This window comes from Mesoplodon densirostris, chromosome 3, assembly GCF_025265405.1.
Source record: "Mesoplodon densirostris isolate mMesDen1 chromosome 3, mMesDen1 primary haplotype, whole genome shotgun sequence".
Taxonomy (NCBI): Eukaryota; Metazoa; Chordata; class Mammalia; order Artiodactyla; family Ziphiidae; genus Mesoplodon; species Mesoplodon densirostris.
The window spans coordinates 63737606-63755104 of record NC_082663.1 but is presented as its reverse complement, the minus strand read 5'-3'; the positions used below and the strand labels follow the sequence as shown (position 1 = coordinate 63755104).

General features: G+C 38.6%; 1 protein-coding gene across 1 annotated transcript in view; it reads right to left on the bottom strand.

Moving 5' to 3' along the window:
• Positions 1–17499, bottom strand: part of SCAMP1 (secretory carrier membrane protein 1) — a 109616-nt gene that overhangs the window by 5278 nt on the left and 86839 nt on the right. The window lies entirely within an intron of this gene.

Genomic DNA, 17499 nt, shown 5'->3' with positions numbered 1-17499 from the left:
CCAGGAAGATCCCACATGCCACGGAGCAGCTAAGCCCATGTGCCACAACTACTGAGCCTGCTGCGCTCTACAGCCTGCGAACCACAACTACTGAGCCCGTGTGCCACAACTACTAAAGCCCATGCGCCTAGAGCCTGTGCTCCACAACAAAGAGAAGCCACCGCAATGAGATGCCCACGCGCAGCAATGAAGACCCAACACAGCCAAAAAAAAATAATAAATAAAGTGCAAATTTAAAAAAAGAGAGAGAAAATAAGGGTCAGGGAGAAAAAGAGATCATTGACAAGTACATATACTGGTGAACCTTAAAATTCTTTTAGTACCACAGCACTACCATAAGTATATTTTTATTCCCTTTCCAAACCAAGTTTTTAAAATAAAAAATTAAAGATACAGATAAATTACTACGCCTATGTTCAAGAAATTTATCTCACAATGAGTACATATGATTAGATCCTACAAATTAAGTGTATTATAGAAATCTAATAAACCTTCTTTACTTACTAGACCTAGCCACAGTGCAAAGTAATTACAGGTTAACTTGTCTGTCTCTCCCCCTTCCCCCCACCCCAATTTATGGGCATGTAATTAACAAACATCTGTTCTAATTTATTCCTTTTTTCAAATTTGTATTAAATTGAGTGGCTGATGTTATGTATTCATGAACTTCATGGTTTAATTACTTAAAATGTAATTCATAGCCCCACAGAGCAGAGAGGTAAAATAAAGGTAGGAATAATACATTTCTCAATAGTCTATATCTATATAAACCCAGAGAGCCACCTAGAGGGAAAAGACTGCATATGTATTCAGTGCACAATGCTCAAATACTGCATTAGATCCACGATATCCATGTGAAAGGGGTGATTCTTCATTTCAGTGTCCCAGCAAGATGATGGGCTACTTACAAGGATCAACATCTCAAAAAGCTGACCATTTCCCTGTTATGTTTCAGTGATATCTACTGATATCTATTGATAACACACTCCTTAAGAAATCAGGGAGATAAAACTGTTTTAAGATAAAACAGTGTAATTAAAAAGCAAAAACTAAACAACTTAAATACTTGCTATCTCTTCTACTTATGAGAATTGCACTAACCTACATATTTAGTCCTAGAAGTACCACAGAAAGGACACTAGATTTGGTACCTAGTGATTCCACTACTTTCTGCAGGGCTGGACACCACTCAAAACCTCAAGTTTACTTCTCATACAACAAGAATATTTCTTGTCCTATTTGTCTCTCAGAGTTTTCCTGAGGATCAAATGAGAATTATGTAAATGTGTTAGACTAATAAAAATTAAAATTAACTTTAAAATATCTGCAAAAGTGTCACAGCCAAGACACAACTCCAGAAAAGAATCCTGATTCCTTAATGTATCTTCAAAAATATCTTAGTGTACAATGTGGTTGAATGACACACAAAATATTATTTACTATGGAAATTAAAAACCATGGTACTTTACTTAAACAAAATAATCCAAATGTATTGTTTCCATTAATGCTTCCAGAACACCATATCAAGAAATCATGCTTTTGGATGGCAGAGTAGGAAGACCCTGAGCTCACCTCCTCCCACGGGCACCCAAACTTACAGCTATTTACAGAGCAACTATTGATGAGAAAGACCTGAAGACTAGCAGAAAAGATCTACTAAAACTAAATTTATACAGAAGGAAGCACAATAAGACAGGTAGTAGGGGCAGAGATGCAGTACAGTCAAGGCCTAAACCCCTGGGTGGGCGATCCACAAACGGAAGGATAATTAGAATCACAGAGATTCTCCCTGAGAAGTGAGGTGTTCGAGCCCCACATTGGGCTCCTCCACTGGGAAGGTGAGCCCCCAGAACGTCTGGCTTTGAAGACCAGCAAGGTTTGCTTCCAGGAGAGCCAGAGGGCTGTAGGAACAGACTTCACTTTTAAAGGGCATGCACAAAATGCTACCTGCTCTGAGACACAGGGCAGAAGCAGTAATTTGAAAGAAGCCTGGGTCAGACCCACTTGAACAGCCTCCTGCAGACACAGGAGGCAACTGAAACTCACCTTGGGGACACAGATGCTGGTGGCAGCCAATTTGGGGAGCTCAGTGTCCAATTTGGGGAGCTCAGGTCACCACAAGGGCACTGGTGATAGAAAGTGCCATTTTGGAATCCTCCTTCTTACAAGGGCCGGGACCTGGTCCCACCCACCAACCTGTCAGCACCAGAACTGGGACACCTCAGGCAAAGCTACTAACAGGTGGACACAGCCTGACCCACCAGCAGACCAGCAGCCTTAGGATCCCCAGAGCCCCCAGCTACCCAAGACCCAGCCCCATAAACCACTGGCCAACATCAATCCCCAGATCTCCAGGGCCATGCAGCCAGAAACCCCAGAACCTGGGTCCACCCACCAGTGAGCCAGCACGAGCCCTGGGACCCCCCTATGTCCCATCCCCACCCGCAAACAGGCTGACCCTAGCTTCAGGATGCCCTGGTTCTGCAACCAGAGACCACAGGACCTGCCTATATTCACCAGTGGGCCAGCACCAGCCCCATGACTCAGCCTCATGCACCAGTGGGCAGTCACCAGCCCTGGGACCCCGTGGGCCCCAATCACACCCAAAAGAAAGCCAACACCAGCTTCAAGGCACCATGGACGTGGCAGACAGTTATGTCAGGAACTGGCCCCACCGACCAGCAGGCCAACATGGGATCTGGGACACCTAGCATACAAACCAGCCAACATGAGACCCAGCTCCACCCAGCAGTGGGCCAGAACTAGCCCTAGGACCCCCTGGGGCTCTGTAACCAGCCACCTCATGACACGGCCTGGCCCATGAGTGGCCGGCAGCCTCTACATAAGGCAGGGCATAGCAACCAACCAGAAGACCAGGGGCTAGCCATGCCTACCAGATTGCCCACAGTAGTCAGCATACCATAACAAAAGGGCCCATGCAACCTATCTATGGGGCAATCCTAGAGCATATAGCTCTGGTGACCAGAGGGGAGTGCACTGCTGGGACACATAGGACATTTCCTACATAAGGCCACTTCTCCAAGATCAGGAAATATAACAAGCCTACCAAATACAGAAAAATGAAAACAGTGAATGAGCCAAAATGAGGTGACAGAGGAATATGTTCCAAACAAAGGAACAAGGTAAAACCCCAAAGGAAGAACTAAGTGAAGTGGAAGTAGGCAATCTACACAATAAAGAATTTAAGGTAATGATCATAAGGATGCTTAAAGAACTCAGGAGAAGAATGGATAAACATAGTGAGAAGATTAACAAAGAGTTAGAAAATACAAAGAAGGGGCTTCCTTGGTGGCGCAGTGGTTGAGAGTCTGCCTGCTGATGCAGGGGGCGCAGGTTCGTGACCTGGTCCGGGAAGATCCCACATGCTGCGGAGTGGCTGGACCCGTGAGCCATGGCCGCTGAGCCTGCGCATCCGGAGCCTGTGCTCCGCAACGGGAGAGGCCACAGCAGTGAGAGGCCCGCGTACCACAAAAAAAAAAAAAAAAAAGAAAAGAAAAGAAAGAAAATACAAAGAAGAACCAAACAGAGTTGAAGAATACAATAACTGAAATTAAAACCACACTAGAAGGAATCAACAGTAGGCTAGATGATACAGAGGAACAAATCAGAGAACAGGAAGAGAGAGCAGTGGAATCACTCAAACTGAACAGAAAAAAGAATTTTTAAAAATGAGGACAGTTTAAGAGACCTCCAAAACAACATCAAGTGTACTAACATTCACTTTATAGAGGTCCCAGAAGGAGAAGAGAGAAAAAGGGACAGAGAACATATTTGAAGACATAATAGCTGAAAACTTCCCTAACCTGGGAAAGGAAATAGACATCCAGGTCAAGGAAGTACAGAGAGCTCCAAACAGGATCAACCCAAAGAGGATCACATTAAGACACACTGTAATTAAAACAGCAAAAGTTAAAGATAAAGAGAGAATATTAAAAGCAGCAAGGGAAAAGAAACAAGTTACATACAAGGAAACTCCCATAAGGCTATTACCTGACTTTTCAGGAGAAACTCGGCAGGCCAGAGGGAGTGGCACAATATATTTAAAGTGATGAATGGAAAAAAAACCTACAACCAAGAAGACTACTCAGCAAAGCTTTCCTTCCAGTTTGAAGGAAAGATCAAAAGTTTTACAGACATGCAAAAGCTAAGAGTTCAGCACCACAAAACCAGATTTATAAGAAATGTTAAAGAGACTTCTCAAAGCAGAAAAGAAAAGGCTACTACTAGAGATATGAAAATTACAAAAGGAAAACTCCCATTGGCAAAGGCAAACAAACAGTAAAGGTAGTAAATTAACCACTTATAAAGCTAGTAGAAAGCTTAAAAGACAAAAGTAGAAAATTTTGGACTTCCCTGGTGGCGCAGTAGTTGGGACTCTGTGCTCCCAATGCAGGGGGCCTGGGTTTGATTCCTGGTTGGGGAACTAGATCCCACATGCATGCCACAACTAAGGAGCCAGCGAGCCACAACTAAGGAGCCGGCAAGCTGCAACTGGGGAGCCTGCCTGCCGAACTAAGGAGCCCACATGCCGCAACTAAAAGGAGCCAGCAAGCCGCAACTAGGCAGGCCGCGAGCCACAACTAGAGAGCCTGCCTGCTGCAACTAAGACCTGGTGCAACCAAATAAATATTTTAAAAATAATAAAAGGTAGAAAAATTATCTATATCCACAATAAGTAGCTAAGGGATACTCAAAATAAGATGTAAAATATGATGTCAAAACTGTAAATGTGGCAGGGTGGAGTAAAAATACAGGGTTGTTAAAATGTGTTCAAACTTTAAGAGATCAGCAACTTAAAATAATCATACACACACACACACACACACACACACACACACACAGACTGCTATATATAAACCTTATGGTAACAACAAACCAGAAGTCTATAATTGATACACACACAAAAGAAAGGAATCCAAACATAACAGTAAAGATAGTCATCAAATCACAAGGGAGAGAGCAAAAGAAAGAAAAAAGAACTACAAAAAATAACCCAGGGGCCTCCCTGGTGGCGCAAGTGGTTGAGAGTCCGCCTGCCGATGCAGGGGATGCGGGTTCGTGCCCTGGTCTGGGAGGATCCCATATGCCGCGGAGCGGCTGGGCCCGTGAGCCATGGCCGCTGAGCCTGCGCGTCCGGAGCCTGCGCGTCCGGAGCCTGTGCTCCGCAACGGGGGAGGCCACAACAGTGAGAGGCCCGCATACCACAGAAAAAAAATAAATAAATAAAAAAATAACCCAAAAAACAATTAACAAAATGCCAATAAATACATAACCTAACAGTCATTACTTTAAATGTAAATGGACTAAATGCTCCAATCAAAAGACATAGAGTGGCTAAATGAATACAAAAACAAGATTCATATATATGCTGTCTACAAGAGACTCACTTTAGACCTGAAGTAACACACACGGACTGAAAGTGAGGGTATGGAAAAAGGTATTCCGTGCAAACAGAAAAGAAAGTTGGAGTAGCAATACCTATACCAGACAGAATAGACGTTAAAACAAACAGTAACAAGAGACAAAGAAGAACATTAAATAGATCAAGGGATCAATCCAGAAAAAGGTATAACAGTTGTAAATATATACGCACCCAACATAGGAGCACCTAAATATACAGACTACATACAGTAAGTCCCCTACATATGAACCTTCAAGTTGTGAACCTTCAAAGATTCGTTCCATCAACGTCAGGTGTGAGTGAAACTGCAGCTTACCCTCTATCTCCTATTGCTGACGATCCGTTACCTCTACCATCTCCCACCCCTTCTCCCTCCTCTAGTCAGTAACTCTTCTTGTCTGTTCACTTAATGCCAACCTCTGTATGCCAGCTATTGTACTGTACTGCTGTACTTTCCAAGGTACTGTACTGTAAGATTAAAAATGTTTTCTTGGGCTTCCCTCGTGGCGCAGTGGTTGAGAGTCCACCTGCCGATGCAGGGGACACGGGTTCGTGCCCCGGTCTGGGAAGATCCCACATGCCGCGGAGCAGCTAGGCCCATGAGCCATGGCCGCTGAGCCTGTGCGTCCAGAGCCTGTGCTCCGCAACAGGAGAGGCCACAACAGTGAGAGGACCGCGTACCGCAAAAAAAAAAAAAAAAAAAGTTTTCTTTATTTTTTGCATTTGTTTTTTTATGTATTATTTGTGTGAAAAGTATTATAAACCTATTACAGTACGGTACTATATAGCTGATTGTGTCAGTTGGGTACCTAAGCTAACTTTGTTGGACTTACGAACAAACTGGACTTACAAACACGCTCTTGGAATGGAACTCATTTGTATGTAGGGGAATTACTACACTAACACACATAAAGGGAGAAACTGACAGAAACCTAATAATACTAGCAAACTTTAACACGCTACTTACATAAATGGACAGATCATTCAGACAGAAAAAAAGGTAACACTGGCCTTAAATGACACAACAGACTAAATGAAGCTAATAGACAGATAGAGAGCATTTCATCCAAAAGTAGCAGAATCACGTTCTTTCCAAGTGCACTAGGAACATTCTCCAGGATAGATCACATGACAGGCCACAAAACAAGTCACAGTAAACTTAAGAAAACTGGAATCATATCAAGCATCTTTTCTGACCACAACGCTGTGAGACTGGACATCAACTACAAGAAAAAAAAATGTAAAAAAACACAAACACATGGAGACTAAACAATATGCTACTAAACAAACAATGGGCCACTGAAGAAATCAAAGAGGAAATTTTAAAAAATACTTGGAGAAAAAGGAAAACAAAAACACAATGATCCAAAATCTATGGGAAGCAGCAAAAGCAATTTCTAAGAGTGAAGTTTATAGTGATACAAGTCAACCTCAGGAAATGAAAAATCTCAAATAAACAACCTAACCTTACACCTAAAGTAACTGGAAAAAGAACAAACAAGGCCCAAAGTTAACAGAAATCATAAAGAACAGAGTAGATATAAATGAAATAGAGACTAAAAAAATAGAAAAGTTCAATGAAACTAAGAGTTGGTTCTTTGAAAAGGTAAACAAAATTGATAAGCCATTAGCCAGACTCATCAAGAAAAAAAGAGAGAGGGTCCAAATCAGTAAAATCAGAAATGAAAAAGAAGTGATAACTGACACCACAGATATATAATGGATCATAATAGATTGCGATGAACAATTATATGCCAATAAAATGGACAACCCAGAAGAAACAAATAAGTTCCTAGACATGTACAATCTCCAAAGACTAAATCAGGAAGAAATAGAAACTAGGAACAGACCAACTACCAAGAATTAAATTAAATCAGTAATTTAAAAAAATCTCACAGCAAACAAAAGTCCAGGACCAGATGGCTGCACAGGTGAATTCTACCAACATGTAAAGAAGAGTTAACACCAATCCCTCTCAGCTATTCCAAAAAACTACAGAGAAAAAATGTTTCTGAACTCATTCTATGAGGCCAGCATCACCCTGATACCAAAACCAAAGATATCACAAAAAAACAAAATTACAGGCCAATATTACTGATGAACATAGATGCAAAAAACCTCAATGAAATATTAGCAAACCAAATCCAACAATACATTAAAAGAATCATACACCATCATAATGTAGGATTTATCCCAGGGGTGTAAGTATGGTTCAATATCTGCAAATGAATCAATGTGACACATTAACAAATTTTAGAATAAAAATAATATGATCATCTCAATAGATGCAGGAAAAGCTTTTGATAAAATTCAACATCCATTTATAATAAAAACTCTGCAAAGTGGGTACATAGGGAACATACCTCAACGTAACAAAGGCCACAAATCACAAGCCCACAGTTAACATCACACTCAGTGTTGAAAAGCTGAAAGCATTTCTAAGAACAGGAACAAGACAAAGATGCCCAGACTCTCTTTTAGTCAACATAGTATTGGAAGTAATACACATAGCAATCAGACAAGAAAAAGAAATAAAAGGAATCCAAATTAGAAACAAGTAAAACTGTCACCGTTTGCAGATGACATGATACTATGCATAGAAAATCATAAAGACGCCACCAAAAAACTACTAAAACTCATCAATGAATTCAGTAAAGTTGCAGGATACAAAATTAATATACAAAAATCTATTGCATTTCTATACACTGACAATGAACTATCAGAAAGAGAAATTAAGGAAACAGTCCCATTTACAACTGCATCAAAAAGAATAAAATATGTAGGAATATACCTACCTAAGGAGGTAAAACGTCTGTGCTTGGAAAACTATAAGACGCTAATGAAAGAAACTGAAGACGACACAAACAGATGGAAACATATACTGTATTCATGTACTGGAACAATTAATATTGCTAAAATGACCATACTACCCAAGGCAATCTTAATATTCAATGCAATCCCTATCAAAATACCAATAGCATTTTTCACAGAACTAGAACAAGTCATTTAAAAATTTGTATGAAAACACAGAAGACCCCAAATAGCCAAAACAATTTTGAGAAAGAACAGAACTGGAAGAATCACAGTCCCCAACTTCAGACTATACTACAAAGCTACAGTAATCAAAACACTATGGTACTGACACCAAAACAGACACATAGATCAACAGAACAGAGTCCAGAAATAAATGTGTGTACTTATGGTCAATTAATCTATGACAAAGGAGGCAAGAATATAGAATGGAGAAAAGACAGTCTCCTCAATAAGTGGTGCTGGGAAAACTGGGCGCCTACTAGTAAAAGAATGACATTAGAATATTCTTTAACACCATAAACAAAAATAAATACAAAATGAATACCTAAATTTAAGACTGGAAATCACAAAACTCCTGAAAGAAAACATAGGCAGTATACTCTTTGACATCAGTCTTAGCAATATTTTTTGGATATGTCTCCTCAGGCAGGGGAAACAAAAGCAAAAATGAACAAATGAGACTACATCAAACTAAAAAGCTTTTGCACAGTGAAGGAAACCATCAACAAAACAAAAACGCAGCCTACTGTATGGGAGAAGATATTCCAAACAATTTTATCTGACAAGGAGTTAATATCCAAAATATACAAAGAACCCATACAACTCAACATCAAAAAAACAAACAACCGGGCTTCCCTGGTGGCGCAGTGGTTGGGAGTCCGCCTGCCGATGCAGGGGACACAGGTTCGTGCCCCAGTCCGGGAGGATCCCACGTGCTGCAGAGCAGCTGGGCCCGTGGGCCATGGCTGCTGAGCCTGCGTGTCCGGAGCCTGTGCTCCACAACGGGAGAGGCCACGACAGTGAGAGGCCCGCGTACCGTAAAAAAAACCTCATTTAAAAATAGGCAGAAGACCTAAATAGACATTTTCCAAAGAAAACAAACAAATGGCCAACAAGCACATGAATACATGCTCAGCATTACTCATCATCAGGGAAATGTAATTCAAAACCACAATGAGATGTCACCTCACACCTATCAGAATGGCTATTATCAAAAAGACAACAAATTACAAGTGCTGGCAAGGATGTGGAGAAAAGGAAACCCTTGTGCACTGTTTGTGGGAATATAAATTGAAGCAACCACTATCAAAGACAGTATGGAGATTCCTCAAAAAAATTAAAGAGAGAACTGCCAAAAGAGCCAGCAAACCCACTCCTATGTATTTATCTGAAGAAAATGAAAACACTAATGCAAAAGATATATACTCATTGTAGTATTATTTACAATAGCCAAGATATGGAAGCAACCTAAGTGCACATCAATAGATGGAGAAAGATGTGGCATACACACACACACACACTCACACACACACACACACACACATGCACACACAACAGAATACTACTCAGCTATAAAAAAAGAATGATATCTTGCCATTTGTGACAACGTGGATGGACCTAGAGGGTATTATTCTAAGTGAAATACTGTATGATTCCACTTACACGTGGAATCTAAAAAACAAAACGATTGAACAAACATAGCTAAACAGGAACAGAATCATAGATACAAAGAACAAACAGGTGGTTGCTAGAGGGGAGGGGGTGGGGGGAGGAGAGTAATAGCTGAGGAGATTAAGATTAGAAATTTCTAGCTGCAAAATAAATGAGTCATAGGTATGACATGTACGGTGTGGGGAATATAGTCAATAATTATGTAATATCTTTGTATGGTGACAGTTGGTAACTAGACTTATTGTGGTGATCATTTTGAAATGTACAGAAATAGCAAATCACTATGTTGTATAACAGGAACTAACAGTGTTAGAGATCAATTATACTTCAAAAAGAAACAAATTCATAGACAAGGAGATCAGATTTGTGGTTATGAGAAACAGAGGGTGGAGGGAGGGGGAACTGGATGAAAGTAGGCACAAAAGGCACAAACTTCCAGTTATAAGACAAATAAGTACTAGGGATGCAATGTACAACATGATGAATATAAGTAACACTGCAGTATGTTATATACAAAAGTTCTTAAGAGAGTAAATCCTAAGACTTCTCATCACAAGGAAAAATTTTTTTTTTTTGCGGTACACGGGCCTCTCACTGTTGTGGCCTCTCCCATTGCAGAGCACAGGCTCCGGATGCGCAGGCTCAGCGGCCATGGCTCATGGGCCCAGCCGCTCCGCAGCATGTGGGACCTTCCTGGACCGGGGCACGAACCCGTGTCCCCTGCATCGGCAGGCGGACTCTCAACCACTGCGCCACCAGGGAAGCCTGGAAAAATATTTTTGTATTTCTTTCATTTCGTATCTATACGAGATGATGGATGTTCACTAAACTTATTGTGATAATCATTTCATGATGTATGTAAGTCAAACCATTATGCTGTACACCTTAAACTTATACGGTGCTGTATGTCAATTATATCTCAATAAAACTGGAATTAAAAAAAGGAAATCATGCTTTTCAGATCCCTGTCATACCAAAATGATTTCAACATTTTTTAAAGCTGGGAAAAATGAGTTTTTGAAAATTGTTTCATTCTCATTTTGAGTTTCTGAAAAAACTTCTGGACCTCTAAACCTAATTTTTTCAATTCAACATTTCTTAGAAACTCCCTATGAACCCTCCTGCCCATAGATCTGGGTCAGATACCCTTTCTGTAACCTCTTAAGCTACTACTCTAGATTCACACTATTGAAATTCCACTCATCCTTTGAGGTCTATCTTAAATATTGCTGTCCTCCTTCTGCCTGAAGTAGCTGTGGCTCTCCCTTTCGTCAGCACTTCCAAGACTTTTAGGGATGTATATTGTGACTCTTCTTTTGCAGGGTTTATTCACATGTCTTATATCCTACATGCTTTTTAAGTTCCTTGAGGGGAAGTGGCAATTTCCACTCATAGTTATACCCCCAGAACACATAGTAACTTGTGGCAGAAGTCACTGAACAATTATTTGTTTCCATATCTCCTATGGATTAAACAACTGGCCCCAAATCATCCTCATTATTTAAAAAAAGTTACCAAATAAGTTCAGTACTACTCTAGCAGACTATACCTGTGTTACAAAGTAAAATGCTTATTAGTTTGCAATTACCTCAGAGGTTGTTTTAAAAGTGAACATACTATTTGACACCTACTAGGATGGCTATAATCAGAAAATGGAAAATAAATGTTGGCGAGGATGTAGAAAAATTGGAACCCTTGCACATTGCTTGCAGGAATGAAAAACAGTGCAGTCACTGCAGAAAACAGTTTGATGGCTCCTCAAAAAGCTAAACATAGAATTACCATATGACCACCAAGCAATTCCACTCCTAGGTATATACCCATAAGAACTGAAAGCAGAGACAAAGCAATATTTGTACACCAATATTCATAGTAGCACTACTATTCACAGTAGAAAAAAGATGGAAACAATCCAAGTGTCCATCAACAAACTAATAAACACAATGTAGTATATACACAGATTGGAATATTATTCAGTCATAAAAAAGAATGAAATTCTGACACATGCTACAACATGGATAAACCTTTATGTTAAGTGAAATGAGCCAGACAAAAAAGGAAAATATTGTTTGATTCCAATTATATGAAATATCTAGAATAGGCAAATTCATTGAGCCAGAAAATAGACTAGAGGTTATGAAGGGCTGGTGGTAGGGGGAATTGAAGAGTTACTGCTTAATGACCACAGAATTCCTGTTGGGGTGACGAAAAATGGAAATAGTGGTAATGGTTACACAACATTGTGAATGTAATTAATGCCACTAAATCATACACTTAAAAATTATTAAAATAGCAAATTTTATGTTTTATGTAGAGCCACAATTTTTAAAAATAATGTAATATACCAAAAAGCATTGAATTATACAATTTAAATGGGTAAACTGCATGATATGTAAGTTACATCTCAGTAATAAAGCCATTAAAATATGCATATAAAGATTATTTGGATGAAAATATCATATGTACAGCATTATAAACTAGCAGATCCACCGAATTTGAAGATGCCTAGGTAAAGATAATTCACAATAATTTAGTTATATTAACTGAGGTTTGGGACCTAATAAGTAACTAGCCTAGTACTTACAGAAAAGGATAACAAAATTAAGATTTGGGCAATCAAAAAAAAAAAGTGAACATACTAAGGATACCGACTGATGACAGATATAAAAAATCTGCTCAGAGTGCCAATTTTTCTAGGGATTCAAAAGTATTACTGTACCTACTCTGTGTCCCCTGGATGAAGATAAGCAGCATGTGGACTAGCATTTTAATAGGCAATGTGAATCATCTGAAATTGATACCTAATCAGGAAAGACCTTAGTGTTGGATGATTCAGAGAGAGGAAGAGAGAGAAGCAGCATGCCTGTGATAGTACAGAAAGATATTACAGTAAAATTATCAGCATTCTGTCCTAGATCCAAAATAAATCAGAAAGAAAAGGGGGGGGAGGGTAGTGAACAACTACAATGCTTTCAAAGAAAGTGAAATTCACTTTTAATCTAAGAGGACTATCACTTTATATACAGTAGGATAGCTTCACAAAGCATTTACTGTAAAACACCAATTTAACTAATAAATGAGACTTTTCATTATTGTGGATCTTATACCCCAATTCTATACTCTCACACAAAATAAAAGATTACTTGCAAAACAGATATTTTGGTATAGAAAAAAAATTTTTAAGTACTTTAAAAACTTGTTTTTTGGGCTTCCCTGGTGGCGCAGTGGTTGGGAATCTGCCTGCCAATGCAGGGGACACTGGTTTGAGCCCTGGTCTGGGAAGATCCCACATGCCGTGGAGTAACTAAGCCCGTGCACCACAACTACTCTAGAGCCTGTGCTCTAGAGCCCATGTGACACAACTAAAAAAAAAAAAAAAAAAAAAACTTGTTTTTTAAAGAAGTGAAATAACTTTTTTCTAAAATTCTTCTGAAGTGCAAAAAAATCACTACTAATAATTATTTTATTAATGTGGACAAAGTCTATTAACAATTTTTTAATTTCATAGAAAAATAACCATTCACAACTAGGTCCCAAAGGAAATACAAATTATGTATTATCTATTTATCTCTAGCATACGAAGTTATTCTAGCTTATATCAATTAAAGGATGGGGGAAATTTTGTATTCCACTGATATATAATCTCCTATGACTCATGCATTTGTTATTTGACCCATTTATAATACCTCTCCCTTAGCCCAACACTATTATTTAATTCTTTCTAATAGCTTACTATAAAAAGATGGGCCTGTAAAAAAAATATTGTTTGGGAATAATCTAAAAGAAAAATTTAAAAATCTATCTGTGAAAGGTAAGAATTAAACTATTCCCTTATCTATGAAGAGGTACAAGAGACAGATATTCTTGCATTTCAATTATTTTAAATTTGGATTATAAGATGACACTATGGGGAAGACAAAGATACCATAGTGCTCATACTGGGCACTTTAGACACCAATGATTAGCTAACTCCAAATTATGCAGGACTTCAGAATGTCCACAAAATTCTCAAAATTGTATTCATTGCCATTGAAATAAATATATACCACAGAGCACCATTTAGCTGGTACTGGAGACACAGAATAGCCTAATAAAAAGCAACTATTCTAAAGCCAAAACTGTGCACAGATAACTTTTAGAGGGCATTAACTGCTTATGGAAAGCCTGACTCCTAGTGGTTATAAACTATGGCTACATAGCCCCAAAGGACTTTTTTCTTTTAAAATGTCCAGTGTGGGGAACATAGTCAATAATAGAATACCGTTATATGATGACAGATGGTAACTAGACTTACTGTGATGATCATTTTGAAACATACAGAAATATCAGATCACTATGTTGTGTACCAGAAACTAACATAGTGTTGGAGGTCAGTTATACTTCAAAAACAAACAAATTCATAGAAAAAGAGATCAGATTTGTAGTTATGAGAGGCGGGGGGTGGGAGAAGGGAAATTGGATAAAGATAGTCAAAAAGGTACAAACTTCCAGTTACAAGATAAATAAGTAATAGAGATGTAATGAACAACATGATAAATATAATTAGCAGTGCTGTATGTTATATATGAAAATTGTTAAGAGAGTAAATCCTAAGAGGTCTCATCACAAGGAAAAACGTTTAAAAAATTTTTATTTTGTATCTATATGAGATGATGAATGTTTGCTATACTTACTTACTTACTTACTTACTTACTTACTTATTTATTGATTGATTGATTGATTGATTGATTGATTGTGGTACGCGGGCCTCTCACTGCTGTGGCCTCTCCCGTTGCGGAGCACAGGCCCCAGATGCACAGGCTCAGCGGCCATGGCTCACGGGCCCAGCAACTCTGGAGCATGTGGGATCTTCCCAGACCGGGGCATGAACCCGTGTCCCCTGCATCAGCAGGTGGACTCTCAACAACTGAGCCACCAGGGAAGTCCTGCTATACTTATTAAAAATCATTTCATGACGTATGTAGGTCAAATCATTATGCTGTACACCTTTAACTTATATAGTGCTGTATGCAATTATATCTCAATGAAATTGGAAGAAAAAACAGCAAGTTTTGAGCAAGTATGGAAAAGAAAAGAAAAATCAGGTGTTTTCATTGGATCTCCATTTCTATCAAATTAAAAGACATCCTTGCTGTTACAAATATGAAAGCTGGCTCAAACTATATTTTAGCTTATATTACCTCCATTTATTGTACTTCATAAAATCATCTCATCTAAATTCCTTATTTCACAGACGAAGAATATGAGACTGGAACTAGGTCTTGAAAGAGCACTTGTAAGACTTCAACTGGCAGAGAAGATAAAGTAACCCAGAGGTCAAGAAGCATACCATGAACAAAAACTGAGACCAAGGAATGTACGTGATGTATTTAAAGAAACCAAGCAGTAACTTTGAATGGAGTATAAAGTCTGGATCCGGGAGCTGTGAAGGGTCACCGCCAGCCCCACTACCACTACCACCACAATCCCATTCCCCAACCTGAAGTCCACTTCAAAACTCTTCAGAGCGCTGGCTTTGTTTGGGATTTTTTTTAGATTAAAACAGTAACTATACATAAAGTGAACTGAAGGAAGTGGGAATGGGGTATGAGCGACCTGTAAAAAAATCTCTGGGTTAGCTGAGGTTGGAAATGGAAAGGAAGAGAAAGATGGAACAGACACTAAGAAAGTATCTAGGAAAGTGAGTAAAAAAGTAATGGAGGCACTGACAAAGTACTGACATAAGTTTTAACTGGAATCACATGAAAAAGTACTTAGAACCACTCATGTATAATAGCTAATTTCCTTTTTAAAACACAGCTTCATTGAGATAAATGTTGTACACTATACAATTTACCCTTGTAAAGTGTACAATTCAATGGTTTTTAGTGTATTCGTAGACCTTTTTCATCATCACACCAAAAAAGAAATTCTATAACCATTTGTAGTCACCCTCTACCCCCGCCCCTGGTTATAGGCAACCACGAAACGACTTTCTGTCTCTATAGATTTACCTATTTTGGACATTTCATATAAGTGGAATCATACAATGTGTGGTGTTAATAAATGTTTCTTGAATATGAATCAGAACTTCTGGAAGGAGTGCTGGTTCTGAGAAAAGAATGAGTTTATGATGCATTACTGTGAGATGATGATACCAATCAACTGGGGATATAAACGGTCACCTGAAGATGCAACTAAATGTTTGTGTAAAGCATTGTCTTTCAACTCCAACATTCTAGTTCATGTAGGTAGGGAAGAAACTGAAACAATGAGGGAGGTTGAAATTCCCAAGGAAAAAATACTGTAGAGCAAGCACAAAGAGCAGAGACCTGACTGCATTTAAGAAGACCTTTACTTAAGAGCTGAACAAAGAAATGAAGGAGAAAGACTAGCCTCAGAGGCAGGAGAATCAGAACATAACCATAAAGGCTGAGGAAGAGGGGCCACCTGTAGAATAGAAGGCTTCAGCATCCAAGGAGGAGGAAAATGGAAAAAAAGGCTGGTATAGGATCTAGTAACTTTAGAAAGCGGAGTTTCAATAGTTATGTATGTGTATTTCTAAAAAGAAGTAAAAGCTTTTAAGAGGGAAAATGAGTAGCAAAATATGGACAGAAAGAACATAGCCTAGGTTTCACAGTTTTGAGAAGGATTAAAGACAAATGTACAAGCAAAATATTTTAAGAATGCAGTTTTCTTAAATATAAGGTACAGTTATTTCTGTGCAATCCTTGTACATATTCCCAAGTTGCCATAGAGTAAAAAAAAACAAAGAAAAAATGTTTTAAGGACTTATTTTCATTAATGTGAGACCCACCAAAAAGTATTATTTTAAAACATAGGTGTTATTCACAGGGTCTCTATATTATGTTGGAACATGTGTAGAATATCAAAAATACATACCCAAGGCACGATAAAACTTTATATATAAAAAACCTGACCTTTCTCCCACCCTATGGAATGATTTTCTTTAAGGCAGTGAAAACAGCCATGGGAATTTGACAGGAGGAGGCGCAGTCATCCCTCAGTATCTGTGGGTACGGGTTCCATGATACCCTCATCCTCACGCCCATGGGTACCACAATCTGAGGGTGTTCAAGTCCCGTATACAAAGTGGCGTAGTATTTGCAGGTGACCTACGCACATCCTCTCCACATCTGTCCCATATGTATACTTGAAATCATCTCTAGATTACTTATAAAACCTAACATAATGTAAATGTTATATAAATAGTTGTAAAAACAATGTAAATAGTTGCCATTGTGTGGCAAATTCAAGTTTTGCTTTTTGGAACTTCCTGGAATTTGTTTTGCCCTAATATTTTCAATCCATAGTTGCTCAAATTAGATGATGTGGAACATGTGGATATAGAGGGCCAACTGTATAGCTAAGATAATTGGGCAGTTACTAAAAATAAAATTCAGTCCATAATCCAGCCTGAATCTGTTACCAGCTCACTTTATACTCTTAGATAAAATAATTTAGTGTCTTTAAATTTTAAATACAAATAAAATGCATATACTACACAAGAGATTTACTTCTATTTATTAATCAGTCTACTATGTTTCATATTCAAAAAAAATCAGAATATATAAAAAGATACAAATTTTAAA